This window comes from Ornithorhynchus anatinus, chromosome 3, assembly GCF_004115215.2.
Source record: "Ornithorhynchus anatinus isolate Pmale09 chromosome 3, mOrnAna1.pri.v4, whole genome shotgun sequence".
NCBI classification, from domain to species: Eukaryota; Metazoa; Chordata; class Mammalia; order Monotremata; family Ornithorhynchidae; genus Ornithorhynchus; species Ornithorhynchus anatinus.
Genome location: NC_041730.1, coordinates 9,373,150 through 9,388,315, shown reverse-complemented (window position 1 = coordinate 9,388,315; position 15,166 = coordinate 9,373,150). Strand labels below are relative to the sequence as shown.

At 45.9% G+C, this 15,166-nt stretch overlaps 1 protein-coding gene across 7 annotated transcripts in view; it reads right to left on the bottom strand.

The window, feature by feature from the left end:
- PLEKHA7 (pleckstrin homology domain containing A7) overlaps window positions 1-15,166 on the bottom strand; it is a 243,919-nt gene that overhangs the window by 159,306 nt on the left and 69,447 nt on the right. The window contains exon 1 of one of the 7 annotated variants that reach the window (XM_029059756.2): window positions 7,617-7,830. The exons of 4 other annotated variants lie outside the window; for them this stretch is intronic. The gene's annotated coding sequence lies outside the window, so the exon portion shown is untranslated. Of the gene's footprint in view, window positions 1-7,616; window positions 7,831-15,166 lie in introns of those variants that run through there. 2 more of the 7 variants (XM_029059752.2, XM_029059753.2) reach the window with 2 other exon arrangements.

The window sequence follows — 15,166 nt, the reverse complement described above, 5'->3', positions numbered from 1 at the left end:
CTTGCCGGTTCCATTTGCATCAGCCCAGAGCCTATCAGGCTGACAGGGCATTATGATCGAATCGAAGCCAGGGCCCTCAACGGTTAGAACAGTGCTTGGCACATAGTAAGCGCTTAACAAATACCATCATTATTATTATCTCCCTCCTTCAAGCTCTGACTAGCCCCACCAGCAGGTGTCAGCAACATAATGTGTGGCCTTGGGCAAGTTACTCACTTCTCTGTGCCTCAGTTAACTGATCTGTAAAATGGGGATGAAGCCTGCGAATCCTATGCGGGACAGGGACTGCGTCCAACCCAACTTGCTTGTATCCACCCCAGCACTTAGTACAGTGACTGGAACATAGTAAGTGCTTAACAAATACTATTATTATTATTAATCATCATCATCTGGAGCCTGGAAAGTGAGTGGGGAAAATATTCCCTCAACCAATCAATCAGGGAGCTACAGAAGCAGCCTAGTGGCCTAGCAGATAGAGCTCAGGCCTGGGAGTTAGAAGGACCTGGGTTCTAAACCCAGCTCCGCCACTTGTCTGTAGGGTGGACTTGGGCAAATCATTTCCCTTTTTCATTTCCCTTTTCTGGGCCTCTGTTTCCTCCTCTGTAAAAGGGGGATTAAGACTGGGAGCTCCCTGTGGGAGATGGACTGTGTCCAAACTGGTTCATTTGTACCTACCCCAGTGCTTAGAACAGTGGCTGAGACATAATAATAATAACAGTGGCATTTATTAAATGCTGGCTATGTGCCAGACACTCTACTATAGCGGGTCGATACAAGCAAATCAGATTGAACACAGTCCCTGTCCCACATGCGGCTCACAATCTTAATCCCCATTTTACAGATAAGGTAACTGAGGCAAAGAGAAGTGAAATGACTTGTCCTCATGACCTTCTGACTCTCAGGCCCGTGGTCTAGCCACTACATCCTGCTGTTTCCCCATAGTAACCACTTAACAAATACCATTAAAATAATTGTTGAGCTCTTACTGGATCTACCGGCAAGTCTGCAGCCCCCAACCCAGCCTCAACCCTCCTGGGGTGCTTTACTCGAGGGCACTGGGGGCAAAAGGAACTAGCTGGGCACCTTCCCCAGTGGCTCAATTAGCATGGTGATGCCGTCGGGGGAAGGGGAGAGGGCTTGGAGGGTCCTTGACCATGGAGTCTTGTAATAATAATAATAATATTTGCTAAGTGCTTACTATGTGCCAAGCACTGTTCTAAGCGCTAGAGTAGATGCAAGGTAATCAGGTTGTCCCATTTGAGGCTCCCAGTCTTAATCCCCATTTTAGAGATGAGGAAACTGAGGCACCAAGAAGTGAAGTGACTTGCCCAAAGTCACACTGCTGACAAGTGGCAGAGCTGGGATTGGAACCCACAACCTCTGACTCCCAAGCCCAGGCTCTTGCCACTAAGCCAAACTGCTTTCACAGAGCCAGAACTAAATAGAGATAGTTGTGAGACTGAATCCTTGGGAAGGAAGGGGCTTCCCAACAGGCATTGGGTGCATGCCCATGCTGAAGCCCTGCTTGGAAAGAGGTGAGAGGGAGGATTGTAGACTGTAAGCTCACTATGGGCAGGAAATGTGTCTGTTTATTGTTATACTCTCTCAAGCGCTTAGTACAGTGCTCTGCATGCAGTAAGTGCTCAGTAAATATGACTGAATGAATGGGGGGGGGTGCGTGAAAGCACATAGTGAGAGACGGCAGCAAGCCAGGTGACGGAAGCGTCAAACCCAAGGCCTTCTCTGATCCTGGATGTCTAAACCAACTATTAATGGTATTTACTGAGCTCCTACCAACTGCTGAACTCGGTTTATATTAATGTCTGTCTCCCCCTCTAGACAGTTGTGGCCAGGGAACACATCTAGCAATTCTGTTAGACTGTACTGTCCCAAGCACTTAGTACAGTGCTCTGCCCACTGTTAGCGATAAATTTATTCAATCCTATTTATTGAGAGTTTACTATGTGCAGAGGACTGGACTAAGCACTGGGGGGAGTACAATCTAACAATAAACAGACACATTTCCCACCCACAATACCAATGACTGAGTGTACTTAGTGCTTGGCATACAGTAAGCGCTTAAAAAATGCCATCATTATTATTATTACTTGGACAATTACAACAAAAGCAAGACACACGATCTCTGCCTTCAAGGAGTTTAATTTGGTCATTTCCACCTTTAACTCTCTCCCCCCTCACCCTCCCTACCCCAAACTCAATCAAACAAGCAGATCCGAGAAATGACAGGATTACAATACAGCACTCTGCCTTTTCTGCGTCTGTTTTCAAGGATTTACTATTAAGCTCTTTCTAAGCCAAACACGAATGGGGGAGGGGGGGAATGGGAGAAAGGAAGAGGTTCAAATCCGACTGGCCGGATTTGCAATTATGTGTCGTTTCAAATAATAATAATAATAACAACAATAACGGTATTTGTTAAGCGCTAACTATGTGCAAGGGAACCCAGCCAGAGATGAGCTGGAGCAATCATCAAGTCTGGAAAACAGGAAACCTGTATTCCCCCCTAGTGGAAGGACCAAGACTCCCTCATGGTTGCCTTTCTGCCTTTTCCAGGAACACTCCTCAGTGAAGAGAATAATAAGAGTTATCTTGTTTTTTCCCCTCCTAGATCAGATTTTCATGTCTTTGTCCGCTGCCTAATCGCAAGCTCCTTGAGGGCAGGAATCATGTCTCCCTCAATCTCGTCTATCTCACCGCTGACCCCTCGCCCACATCCTTCCTCGTGCCTGAAATTCCCTCCCTCTTCATATCTGTCAGACAATTACTTTTCCCAACTTCAAAGTCTTACTAAAAGGACAACTCCTCCAAGAGGCCTTCCCCAGTTAAGCCCTCATTTCCTCTTCTCCCACTCCCTTCTGTGTGACCACTGCACTTAGATTTGCCCTCTTTATTCGCTCCTCCCTCAGCCCCACACCACTTATGTCCATATCTGTTATTCAGTTTTTTTAATCTATTTATCTATATTAATGTCTGCCTCCTTCTCTAGCCTGTAAGCCAGTTGTTGGCAGGGAACATGTCTACCAACTTTGTTATACTGTATTCTCCCAAACACTTAGTACAGTGCTCTGCACATGGTAAATGCTCGATAAATACAGCTGATTGATGGATTTTTTGTATTCTCTGAAGTGCTTAGTACAGTGCTCTGCACACAGTAAGCACTCAAATACCAATCACTGAATCAGTGGTATTTACTGAGCGCTTACTATGTACAGAGTACTGCATTAAGCGCTTGGGAGAGTACCAAAAAATCCATCAATCAACCAATGGTATTTACTGCCACTTAATAATAATAATAATGTTGGTATTTGTTAAGCGCTTACTATGTGCAGAGCACTGTTCTAAGCGCTGGGGTAGATACAGGGTAATCAGGTTGTCCGACATGAGGCTCACAGTTAATCCCCATTTTACAGATGCGGTAACTGAGGCACAGAGAAGTTAAGTGACTCGCCCACAGTCACACAGCTGACAAGTGACAGAGCCGGGAGTCGAACTCATGACCTCTGACTCCGAAGCCCAGGCTCTTTTCCACTGAGCCACGCTGCTGCCACTTGTCAGCTGTGTGACTGTGGGCAAGTTACTTAACTTCTCTGTGCCTCAGTTACCTCATCTGTAAAATGGGGATTAAGACTGTGAGTCCCATGTGGGACAACCTGATTCCCCTGTGTCTACCCCAGCGCTTAGAACAGTGCACTGCACATAGTAAGCGCTTAACAAATACCAACATTATTATTTACTGAGTCCCAGTGATTGACTCATTGATGTGCTTACCCTGTGGTTAAGTCTGAAAGAAATAACAATAAATAACTGTGGTGTTTGTTAAGCACTTACTATGTACCAGGCCCTGTCATAAGCACTGGGGAGGATACAAGCAAATCAGGTTGGACACAGTCCCTGTCGCACATGGGGCTCACAGTCTCATGCCCCATTATACAGATGAGGTAACTGAAGTAGAGAAGTTAAGTGATTTGCCCAGTGCCCACGGCAGACAAGTGATGGACCTGGGATTAGAACACATGACATTCTGATTTCCAGACCCGCACCCATCATCCTTTTAGGCCCTTTGCAAATCCAGAATAATAATAATAATTCCGGTATCTGTTAAGCACTTAATATGTGCCATGCACTGTTCTAAGTGCTGGGGTGGCTACAAGGTAATCAGTTTAGACACAGTCCCACTTGGGGCTCATATTCTTCATCCCCATTTACAGATGAGATAACTGAGGCACAGAGAAGATAAATGATTGGCCCAAAGTCACACAGCAGACATATGGCAGAGCTGGGATTAGAACCCAGGTCCTCTGACTCCCAAGCCTGAGCTCTCTCCATTAGGCCATCACCTAACACCCAGAGGCAGCAGAAGACTGGGTTATTCCAAGTTTTTTGTTGTTGCTTTTACGGTATTCGTTAAGCACTTAATATGTGCCAGACACTGAACTATGCGCTGGGAAAGATACAAGCTAATCAGGTTGGACACAGTCCATGTCCCATGGGGGGCTCACGGTCTTAGTCCCCCTTTTATGGAAGAGGTAACTGAGGCCCAGAGAAGCAAACTGGCTTGCTCAAGATCACAGAGCAGACGAGTGGTGGAGCCCAGATTAAAACCCAGTACTTTCTGACTCCCAGGCCCAAGCTCTATCCACTAGGCCATGCTGCTTCTCCTGTTGGGACCCTGTGCTGGTTTAAAATATGGAAAAATTGAGCAAAATGAAATCAGGTCTGGCTGTCCCCCAGTAGCACTTGCCAAATTCCATGCACTCATCCAGATTTGTGTGTGGATTAACCAAGCTGGTCTCAGAGTAGATCAACAGCAGATTCGAGAAAAGCAAGCGGATTTCCCCCCAGCTCCCCCATTAAAGTGGCTGGGGAGAGGTGAGAGGGAGGGAAAGGGTCAGAATTCAGTTTCCTATCATAAACCTTCCTCTTGGGACTCTTATCTAAGCAGCAGTTTTTTTTCCAAGATGACCTTCAAAATAAACCCAGTTTTCTGCTCCTAATTTCCTCCTCCTCCTCCAATCTGATCCCCAGAGCGGCTCAACAAGTGGGGTGAAGGTTTGTGAGACAGGACAAACATTCACAGTGTCCTGCCCAGCGTTCGAGGTCGCCCTACCCCCACCAGGGCACCATGGCACCTCACACACCAGCCCTGGCCCCTCCTGCTGTCAGGAAGCTGCTGGGACTCCCTCAATTTAAAAAGTGATAATGGAAGAGGGTTCAAAAATAAGCCTCCCTTATTAAGACTTCCAAAACACTGGGGCTGACATTCAGAGAAGAGCCCTTCCAGAAACAATCTAAACCATGCTTGATAAAATGCTTTCACTCTTGACGCTGCCTGGCTCAGGGGAAGCAGCGATGGGCTGAAGGTCGCATGGAGGTTGAGGGCGCGGGGAAATTCTAGGTTCCGATAAAATGCCAGGAATGCAGTGCTAAAGACAAGCTCTCCAGAGCTTGCCCAAACCCAGGTAAAGAGTCATTTTAAAAACAAGGGCACCTTACCTGGTCAATAAAAAACAGTAAATCAGCTCTATAGGCTCAAGTCAATGTCTCATTCAGGACAAGTTTGTTTTTTTTTGTAGGGGGGTTTGTTGGGTTTTCTTTTTAATGGTAATTGTTAAGCTTTTACTTTGTGCTAGGCACTCTTCTAAGCGCTAGGGTAAGATACTATCAGGTTGGACAATGTCCCTGTCCCACATGAGGCTCCCAGTCTTAATCCCCATTTTACAGATGAGGTAACTGAGGCCCAGTGAAGTGACTTGCCCAAGGTCACACAGCAGACAGGTGGTAGAGCTGGGATTAGAACCCAGATCCTTCTGACTCCCAGGCCCGTGCTCTATCTACTAGGCCATGCTGCTTCTCTTCCACTGTGCTTAAGAGGCAATGCTGTGGACTTTCGGAATGTTGTTATTAACACTATGAATTAGAATAATTGTAGCATTTGTTAAGTGCTTATTGTGTGCCATGCACTGTGCTCTAAGCATGAGGGTAAATCCAAGGCAAGTAGATCAGGCACAGTCTCTGTTCACACATGATGCTCACAGATGAGGAAACTGAGGCACAGAAATTAAATGGCTTCCCAAATGTCATGGAGTAGACAAGAGGCCGAACCAGGATTAGAATCTAGGCCCGTGCGCTTTCCTCTAGGACGTGCTGTTTCTTAACCTTTCAATGAAACGCAACCCAAGTGAACAAGAAAAAAATGCAAGTGTTTACCCAGGCCTCTGCAGTATTTACAATTATAGCCCAGTTTTGACTTTCAGTCCCTCAAGGGTGAAATGAGAGCAGTGAGAAAGGAAAGGAAGTGGAAAGGGGTGGGGACCAAAAGAAACTCAAATGAATGTTCAACATTGCTGTCCCGAGGGTACAGTATCTGAATTCTCCAAGACAACAAAAGAATGCCACAGATCCCAATTTATGGACCATACAACCCTACTTAGCACTCTGCATGCATGGAAAAATGAGCAAGACACATCTTCAAACATACCATATTTAAAATCCTTGAGTTTCACCAAAATTGCCCCAGAGCTTAAATTTTTTTTCTGTCTACACCCCAGTGCTTTTGAAGAGTATTATTATTATTAGAGTATGTTAAATGGTTACTATGTGCTAGGCACTGTTCAGAGCACTAGGGTAGATACAAACTAATTGGATTGGAGATGCTCCTTGTCCCATCGGGGCTCCACAGTCTAAGTAGGAGGGAGAACAGACATAGAATCCGCATTTTATAGATGAAGAGAAAGAGGCTCAGAGGAGTTAAGGGGCTTGCCCAGACTGGCAGTCGGGATTAGAACTCAGGTCCTCTGACACCCAGCCCATACTGTTCCACTATGCCACACTGCTCCTCCCTAATATTCTCTCAGTCCTTCCTTCATGTGACGCAAGGGTTGTAGACTTCTGAAGTGGCAGCAGCAGGGAAATGTGGAATCAATCAATGGTATTTTTTGACCTCTCACTGCATCCAGAACACCGTATTAAGCACTTGGGAGAGTACAATACAACAGAAGTTGGTAGACACAATCCTTGCCCTCAGGGATTTTACAGGCTAGAAGAAACCATCGCCAGAAAGATGAAAGTGGTAAGCTTTTTCAAAACCCTGCTGCTGGGGAAAGTTCTTTCTCCCTGGGGCAGAGAGCCCTGTCGATGCTGCGATAAAAATACCAGTCAGTGCAATCCTAAGCAGCTTTTCCGAAAAGGGAAAGAAATGCAGGAATTATGCAGATTCTGAAGAGAAAGAAGAGTGAATAATGGGAATAAAACCCAACTCACATTGCTGTGAAATAAGAGCCTCCCCTCTCCTCCAGAAAGGGCCTGAACACAGACAAATGGAGACTTAAAAGCACACCTGAACATTTCTAAAGAGAAACCCTTCCACAGCCACATGAAAGCAATTCAATCAGTCAATCGTAATAATTGAGTGCTTACTCAGTGCACAGCAGTGTACTAAGCGCTTGGGAGAGTGCAACAGAATAATAAATGACTCATTCCCTGCCCATAACACCACCATATGGTCTAGAGGAAGAGTTAGACATTAGTGTAAATAAATTACTGATATGTACATAAATTCCACATAAATTTGCGACTCCCTACCTGCAACCACTCACCTGCCAGATGATCCCGCCAATTTCCCATTGAAAGTGAGTGGCCAATGCCCTTTTTTCCTGTTTCCCCCAGTGCCACTGCCACGCTCGCTCTCTGACGTTAAGATGAAGCCGTTTGGGGGGAGAGCAAGAAACCGGGGGACAAAAGGGTCATTTTGGAATGACCAGAGCTGCCCGGCTTCCAGAGCAGCACCGGAGAGACTCCAGGGACACCTGGAGCTTCCTCCGCGAAACTTCTTAAGAGGCCTGGAATGCAACCACTGTCAGATGCTGTCAGCATTCACTGCTAGGCTCAAAATATCCTTCCTGTATCATCCTAAGCATTGGTGATAAGAACCCCCAACCCTGATATGGGCACTCGTGCCCTGGGCGTTGGGCAAATCACTGATTTGTGTCTGGGAGTTGACAGAATCTAAGAAATATTTGGCCCCCAGAATAGCTCCACAATCTTGAAGACGGCCTCTCACCCAGGGCAAGGCACACTCTGGGCTACTGGAATAGACTTTCATTCATTCATTCAATCATATTTATTGAGCACTTACTGTGTGCAGGAAACTGTACTAAGCGCTTGGGAGAGTACAATATAACAATTTAACAGAGGCATTCCCTAACCAAATGAGCTTACAGTCTAGGGGGGAGTGATATAAATAAATAAAATACAGATATGGACATTAATGCTATGGGGTTGGGAGGGATGAGGAAGTGGGCAGAAGAGAATGGGCTTAGGGCTTAGTCAGGGAAGGCCTCTTGGAGGAGTGTGCCTTAAATAAGGCTTTGAAGGTTGGGGGAGAGTAAAACATACATGTGGGTTTTGCTCCTTCTGCACTTCAAGAGGTTAGGGGTGGGGAATGACAGAATAGGCTGGAGGAAACAAACAGCTTTTTTTTAAATAGTGTGTGTTAAGTGCTTATTTTGTGCTAGGTACTGTACTAAGTGCTGGGAAAGATAATAATAATAATACTGGTGCTTGTTAAGCGTTTACTATGTGCCAAACACTGTTCTAAACACTGGGGTAGATATGAGGTAAGCAGGTTGTCCTACATGGCACTCACAGTCTTAATCCCCATTTTACAGATGATGATACTGAGGAACAGAGAAGTTAAGTGGCTTGCCGAAGGTCACACAGCAGACAAGTGGAGGAGCCGGAATTAGAACCCACATCCTCTGACTCCTAAACCCAGGTTAGACACAGTCCCTGTCCCACCTAGGTGTCACAGTCTTAATCCCCATTTAACAGATAAGGTAACTGAGGCACAGAAAAGTGGTGTGACTTGCCCAAGGTCTCACAGCAGACAAGCAGCAGAGCCAGGTTTAGAACCCAGATTCTTCTGACTTCCAGGCCCGTGCTCTATCCATTAGGCCACACTGCTTCTCTGACTTCTCAAACTTATTTGCAAGGCTGAAGGAAAGGGTAAAGATCTATTTCTTCTCCATCCACTCCGGTTGTTGTGGAGTCTCCCAAGCGCTTAATACAGTGCTCTATACACAGTAAGCGTTCAGTAAATGCCATTAACTGATTGATCCACTCCTCAGGGAAGACGAGATGCATGGGTTTGTTGGTTGAAGGCAATTTCTTCTCATGGTCCCTTCTCTAGGCACACGACAAAACTGAATCGATCAATCAATGAGAAACAGTGTGGCCTAGTGGACAGAGCCCAGGCCTGGGAGTCAGGGGACCTGGGTTCTAATCCTAGCTCTGCCACTTGTCTGCTGTGTGACCTTGGACAAGTCGATTCACTTCTCTGGGCCTGAGTTACCTCATCTGGAACACGGGGATTAAGACTGTGAGACTCACATGGGACAGGGACTGTGTCCAGTCCTATTACCTTGTACCTACCCCAGCACTAGCATGTAGTAAGTGCTTAACACATACCACAATTATTATTTATTATTATTATTAGATAAGCAATAACCAGATCAGATGAGGTTCCTGCCCTGCATGGAATTTGTTGAGGTTGACAGTGCGGGTTTCATCCCAATTTTACAGTTGAGGAAGTCGAGGCACAGGGAAGTTCGATCACTGGCTCAAGGTCACTCAGTAGGTCAGTGGCGGGGGTACGGGGGGAGTAGAAAGTAGATCTCCTGAGTCCCAAGCATTTTCCAATAGGCCACATTGCCTCTTCACCAAATCTCAAAGGATTTCCTTGCCTGTCCTCCACAGGAAGAAGCTTAGGTACCACAAGGGACTAAACTTTAGAAGCTGGGCAACAAGCCTGGCCAGGAATGGGGGGGGTCCCTGGAGGCTACCTAGGGCAGTTCAGTTCTCTCCCTAAAACTCGGGCTTGTGCCTTAAAACCAGAACGGTTCCAGTCTCCCATATCCATCTTAGTATTTCCAGCCACTGGAGACTATGAGGGAAGAGGGACAGATGATAAACCGAAGACACCAAACATACTCCTGGGTGGTCATCCTGCTACTAAAGGAAGCAGCACGGCGTAGTGGATAGAGAACAGTCCTGGGAGTCCGAAGGTTATGGGTTCTAATCCTGACTCCGCCACTTGTCTGCTGTGTGGCCTTGGGCAAGTCGCTTCATTTTTCTGGGCCTCAGTTACCTCATCTGTGATTAAAACTGTGAGATTAAGACTGTGAGCCCTATGCAGGATATGACTATGTAATAATAGCGACGATAGTATTTGTTAAGTGCTTACTGTGGGTCAACCACTGTTCTAAGCACTGGGATAGATACAAGTTAATCAGGTTGGACACAGTCTTTGTCCCATCTGGGGCTCACTCGGATGGTTCCTCTAGGAAATGCCATGTTTCTATGTCCCACCCGATTTGCTTGTATCCACCCCAGTGCTTAGTACAGTATCTGGCACATAGTAAGTGCTTAATGAATACCACAATACCATAATTATTACTGAGATACAGCCAACCCATCACTGCAACTTCTCTAGTGGTTCCAGGGTATAACTCTGAGCGGGTGTAGAAACACCAGTGGCAAAGGCTTTCTCCAACATCCGACTTCAGTGGTATTTATTGAACGCTTACTCTGTGCAGAGCACTGTACTAAGTGCTTGGACAATACAATTCAGCAATAAAGAGAGACAATCCCTGCCCACACCAGGACTTCCCCTCTCTAATCTCACTTCTCGGCCCATGGGACTAGATTCTTCAAAGGCACTAGGCTGTGGAGGTGAAGTCGTCCTTTTCAATCTTCCTGAAATCAACACAACAGACACAGCTCACTGTGCTTCTGGCTATCGATCCATCAGGTTTGTTCTCTGAAGTTTGCTGGGCTACCTGATGCCAAAAAGCCATTTTTTTTTCCTCCTTACAACAGGTCTTTCAAAAGTCCTAGGTGACACACAAACAGCTACTTTCTCCCCCCGAACAAGAGTCCTAGCCCTTTCAAACTGCAACCAGGTCCTTATCTCTAGACTGCTCGTTTTTCATGAGACTGAGAAAGAAAATAAGCATCCAAAGAGCAGCCTGGACATTCCTCTGATTTTTGAGTTTAATTGGTGGTTACTTTTAGGATCGGGAGTCCAATCTTAGTTTGAGCGGGAGCATATTTCAATTTCTATATCTGTACCGTAAAGAAGGAGGTCAGATGTTTCTCAAATGAAGCCTGGCATTCAGTTTCACTCTTTTTTGCAAGATTCTTTCTTCTTTATCCTTTCAATCTGATTCATCCTCATTGTCATTCATTTACCCTCACTCTGGGATAGCAGGACCCAGGGAAAGGTTAGGTGATATCTGCTCTTCTACCATTATCTATTAATCAGTGGTAATTGGTAATCAATCCACAAACGGTATTTACTGAGCATTTACTATGTGCTGAGCACTGTACTCAGTGTGTGGGTGAGTACAGTATAACAGAGTTGGTAGTCATGTTTTCTGCCCACAACGACCTTATAGTCAAGAGGGGGAGACAGACATTCAAGGAATTATGGGCATAAGTGCTGTGGGGTGAATACTAAGTGCCCAAAGGGTTTAGATCCAAGTGCTTAAATAACACAGAAAGGACACAGACATATTAATCTGTGTCTCCCCCTCTAGAATGTAAGCTCATTATGAGCAGGGAAGTTCCCTGCTAATACTCTTGTATTGTACCCTCCCAAGAGCTTAGAACAGTGCTCTGCGCATAGTAAGCGCTCAATAAATACTACTGACTGATTGAGAGGGAGTGAGGGAAATGGTACTGTGTGCAGAGCACTGTCCTAAGAATACAAGAGTTAGAACACAAGTCTACCAACTCTGCTACATTGTCCTCTCCCAAGTACTTAGTACAATTGCTTTGCACACAGTAAGGAGTCAATAAATTCATTCATTCATTCAATAGTATTTATTGAGCGCTTACTATGGGCAGAGCACTGTACTAAGCGCTTGGAATGAACAAGTCGGCAACAGATAGAGACGGTCCCTGCCGTTTGACGGGCTTACGGTCTAATCGGGGGAGACGGACAGACGAGAACGATGGCGATGAATAGAGTCGAGGGGAAGAACATCTCGTAAAAACCGATGGCAACTAAATAGAATCGAGGCGATGTACATTTCATTAACAAAATAAATACGGTAATGAAAATATATACAGTTGAGCAGACGAGTACAGTGCTGAGGGGATGGGAAGGGAGAGGGGGAGGAGCAGAGGGAAATGGGGGGAAAAGAGGGTTAAGCTGCGGAGAGGTGAAGGGGGGGCGGTAGAGGGAGTAGAGGGAGAAGGGGAGCTCAGTCTGGGAAGGCCTCTTGGAGGAGGTGAGTTTTAAGTAGGGTTTTGAAGAGGGGAAGAGAATCAGTTTGGCGGAGGTGAGAGGGGAGGGCGTTCCAGGACCGCGGGAGGACGCGGCCTGGGGGTCGACGGCGGGATAGGTGAGAATGTTGGACGGTGAGGATGTGGGCGTCAGAGGAGCGGAGCGTGCGGGGTGGACAGCGGAAAGAGAGAAGGGAGGAGAGGTAGGGAGGGGCGAGGTGACGTAGAGCCTTGAAGCCTAGAGTGAGGAGTTTTTGTTTGGAGCGGAGGTTGATAGGCAACCACTGGAGTTGTTTAAGAAGGGGAGTGACATGCCCAGATCGTTTCTGGATTGTCTGAGTAATTGATAACTGTGGGAAAAAGACCAAAGAAAATTTACAAATAAGCGGGAATATTCAAACTAGAGTATGTATACAGTGCATTCCAAAATGCATCAAGGCCTACAAGGGAATTTCCCTTTCCCAAGGAACCTGAACACTATTAAACATCTTCCAAAATTTTATGGGATATAATTGGATGGCATATTTTCCAATCATCCACTGATCCAAGCCCTTCGCTCTCTAAATCAGGCCCTCCCAGAAACTCTTTGGGGTACCAGACAAGCGCATGGTAGATTGCTTCTTAGTGGCCCCAATCAGGCATGCAAATGTTGGATGGATAATTTCTTACCAGGGTGCAATGGGGCACCCACCCTGTCGAATCACTGAGAAAATGGTTGCTCCAGGGAACTCCGCTGCTCTGAAAGAATCAATGTCCCTCCCAAAGTGCATAGCTAAGGCTCCGACCCTACCTGACGCATTCAGCCAGATCAGACCCATTACCAGAGGGATCGGAGGTGGGAGAGAAGCAAGTCTTCCCAGGTGCATTGGAGCATCCACGCTGTTGAATCATTGAGAAAATGGTTGCTCCAGGGAACCCTGATGGTCTGAAACAGTTAATTTTCCTCCCAGAATGCCTGGCTGAGCTCACCTGTTATCAGAGGGGTAGGAGGTGGGAGGGGAGCAAGGGACAGCAGCTGGAGAAGAGTGGGTGAATCAATCCATCAATAAATGGTATTTATTGAGTGGTTACTGTGTGCAGAGCACTGTACTAAGCACTTGGGAGAGTACGATATAATAATGTTGGTATTTGTTAAGTGCTTACTATGTGCCAAGCACTGTTCTAACTGCTGAGGTAGCTACAGGGTAATCAGGTTGTCCCATGTGGGGCTCACAGTCTTAATCCCCATTTGACAGATAAGGTAACTGAGGCACAGAGAAGTGAAGTGACTTGCCCAAAGTCTCACAGCTGACAGGTGGCGGAGCCGGGATGAGCCATTAGTCATGTCCCCTGACTCCTAAGTCCGTGCTCTTTCCACTGAGCCACGCTGATATAACAGAGTTGGTAGGCATATTAACTTGTATCTACCCCAGTCCCTAGAACAGTGCATGACACATAGTAAGTGCATTTATTTATTCATTCAATAGTATTTATTGAGCGCTTACTATGTGCAGAGCACTGTACTAAGAGCTTGGAATGTACACTTCAGCAACAGATAGAGACAATCCCTGCCCAATAACGGGCTCATAGTCTAAACGGCATACTATCATCATTATCATGAGAAGAGAAGAGGAAGAAAGAGAGGTAAAGAACGATATTGTTTGGCAGCATAGCTGGTCAATCTCACATTCATTCACTCATTCATTCATTCAATCGTATTTACTGAGCGTTTACTCTGTGCAGAGCACTGTACTAAGCGCTTGGGAAGTGCAATTCGGCAACAGATAAAGCAACAGTTAGAAATGATCTGCTGCCTTGGTTACAAACTACAGTCTTTAGGGCGTTGTCATCTGATAGGAAAATTTCACGGTGGCATTAGATAATCATTCAGACTCATTTTCCTTTCCTCTTGCCTTCCAAAACAACCTGCCAATTCCTGAGAATTTCATTTTCAAGTCAAAAACAAAACAAACAGTACAGATTGGCCACTCTCTAAAACCCCAGGACACCCAATTCACCAAAAGCAGGGGTGGCATTTCTGCAAAGCATCACGCTCAGGAAAATCCACACCTTAGTCCTCACCCTCTCCAAACTGGGGCATGGACACCACCATTTCTTCAGTCGCTCAGTCAATCTAACACTCATATTTACTGAGAGCATACTATGGGCAGAGCACTGTACTAAGCACTTGGAGGAGTATAATACAACCATGTCACAGAGTTGGTAGACTTGTACCCTGACCACAACAAGCTTACAGAGGTTATCTAACAGCCATGTAACCAAATCAGGCTCTCTTCATCAAAAGAAAGTTCCCTACTGCCTTAACAATATTTATATTCCCAGATCCCATCCCCCAAGACCCAAATCAGCACTTTAAGCCCGAAAGAGGTCACCATTTCCTGTATTACTTACTTATGCCACTTCCATGGATAGCAGTGCGGCCCAATGGAAAGACCATGGATCAAAGGATGAGATCTCATCCCAGATCTGCCACTTGCTTGCTCTGTAACCTTGGAAAATTCACTTAATTTCTCTGTGCCTCAGTTTCCTCATCAGTAAAATAGGAATTCAATACCTGCTCTCTTTCCCACTTAGACTGTGAGCTCCATTTGGGACAGGTCCAGCCTGATTAACTTGTATCTCTCCCAGTGCTTAGCATAGTGCTTCGCACATAGTAAGCATTTAAATGTCATCGTCATTATCATTATAACTGGGCAAACATTTTCCTCAAAGAGCCAATCTTTGAAAATGGCTTCCTGAATAACATCACTTCCAGTCCAAGGTGTTTAATGAGCACCTACTATGTCCAGAGCACTGTACTAAGCCCTCAGGAGAGTACCATGGAGGTAGAAGAAGTAATCCCTGCCTGCCCCTTAGGGGA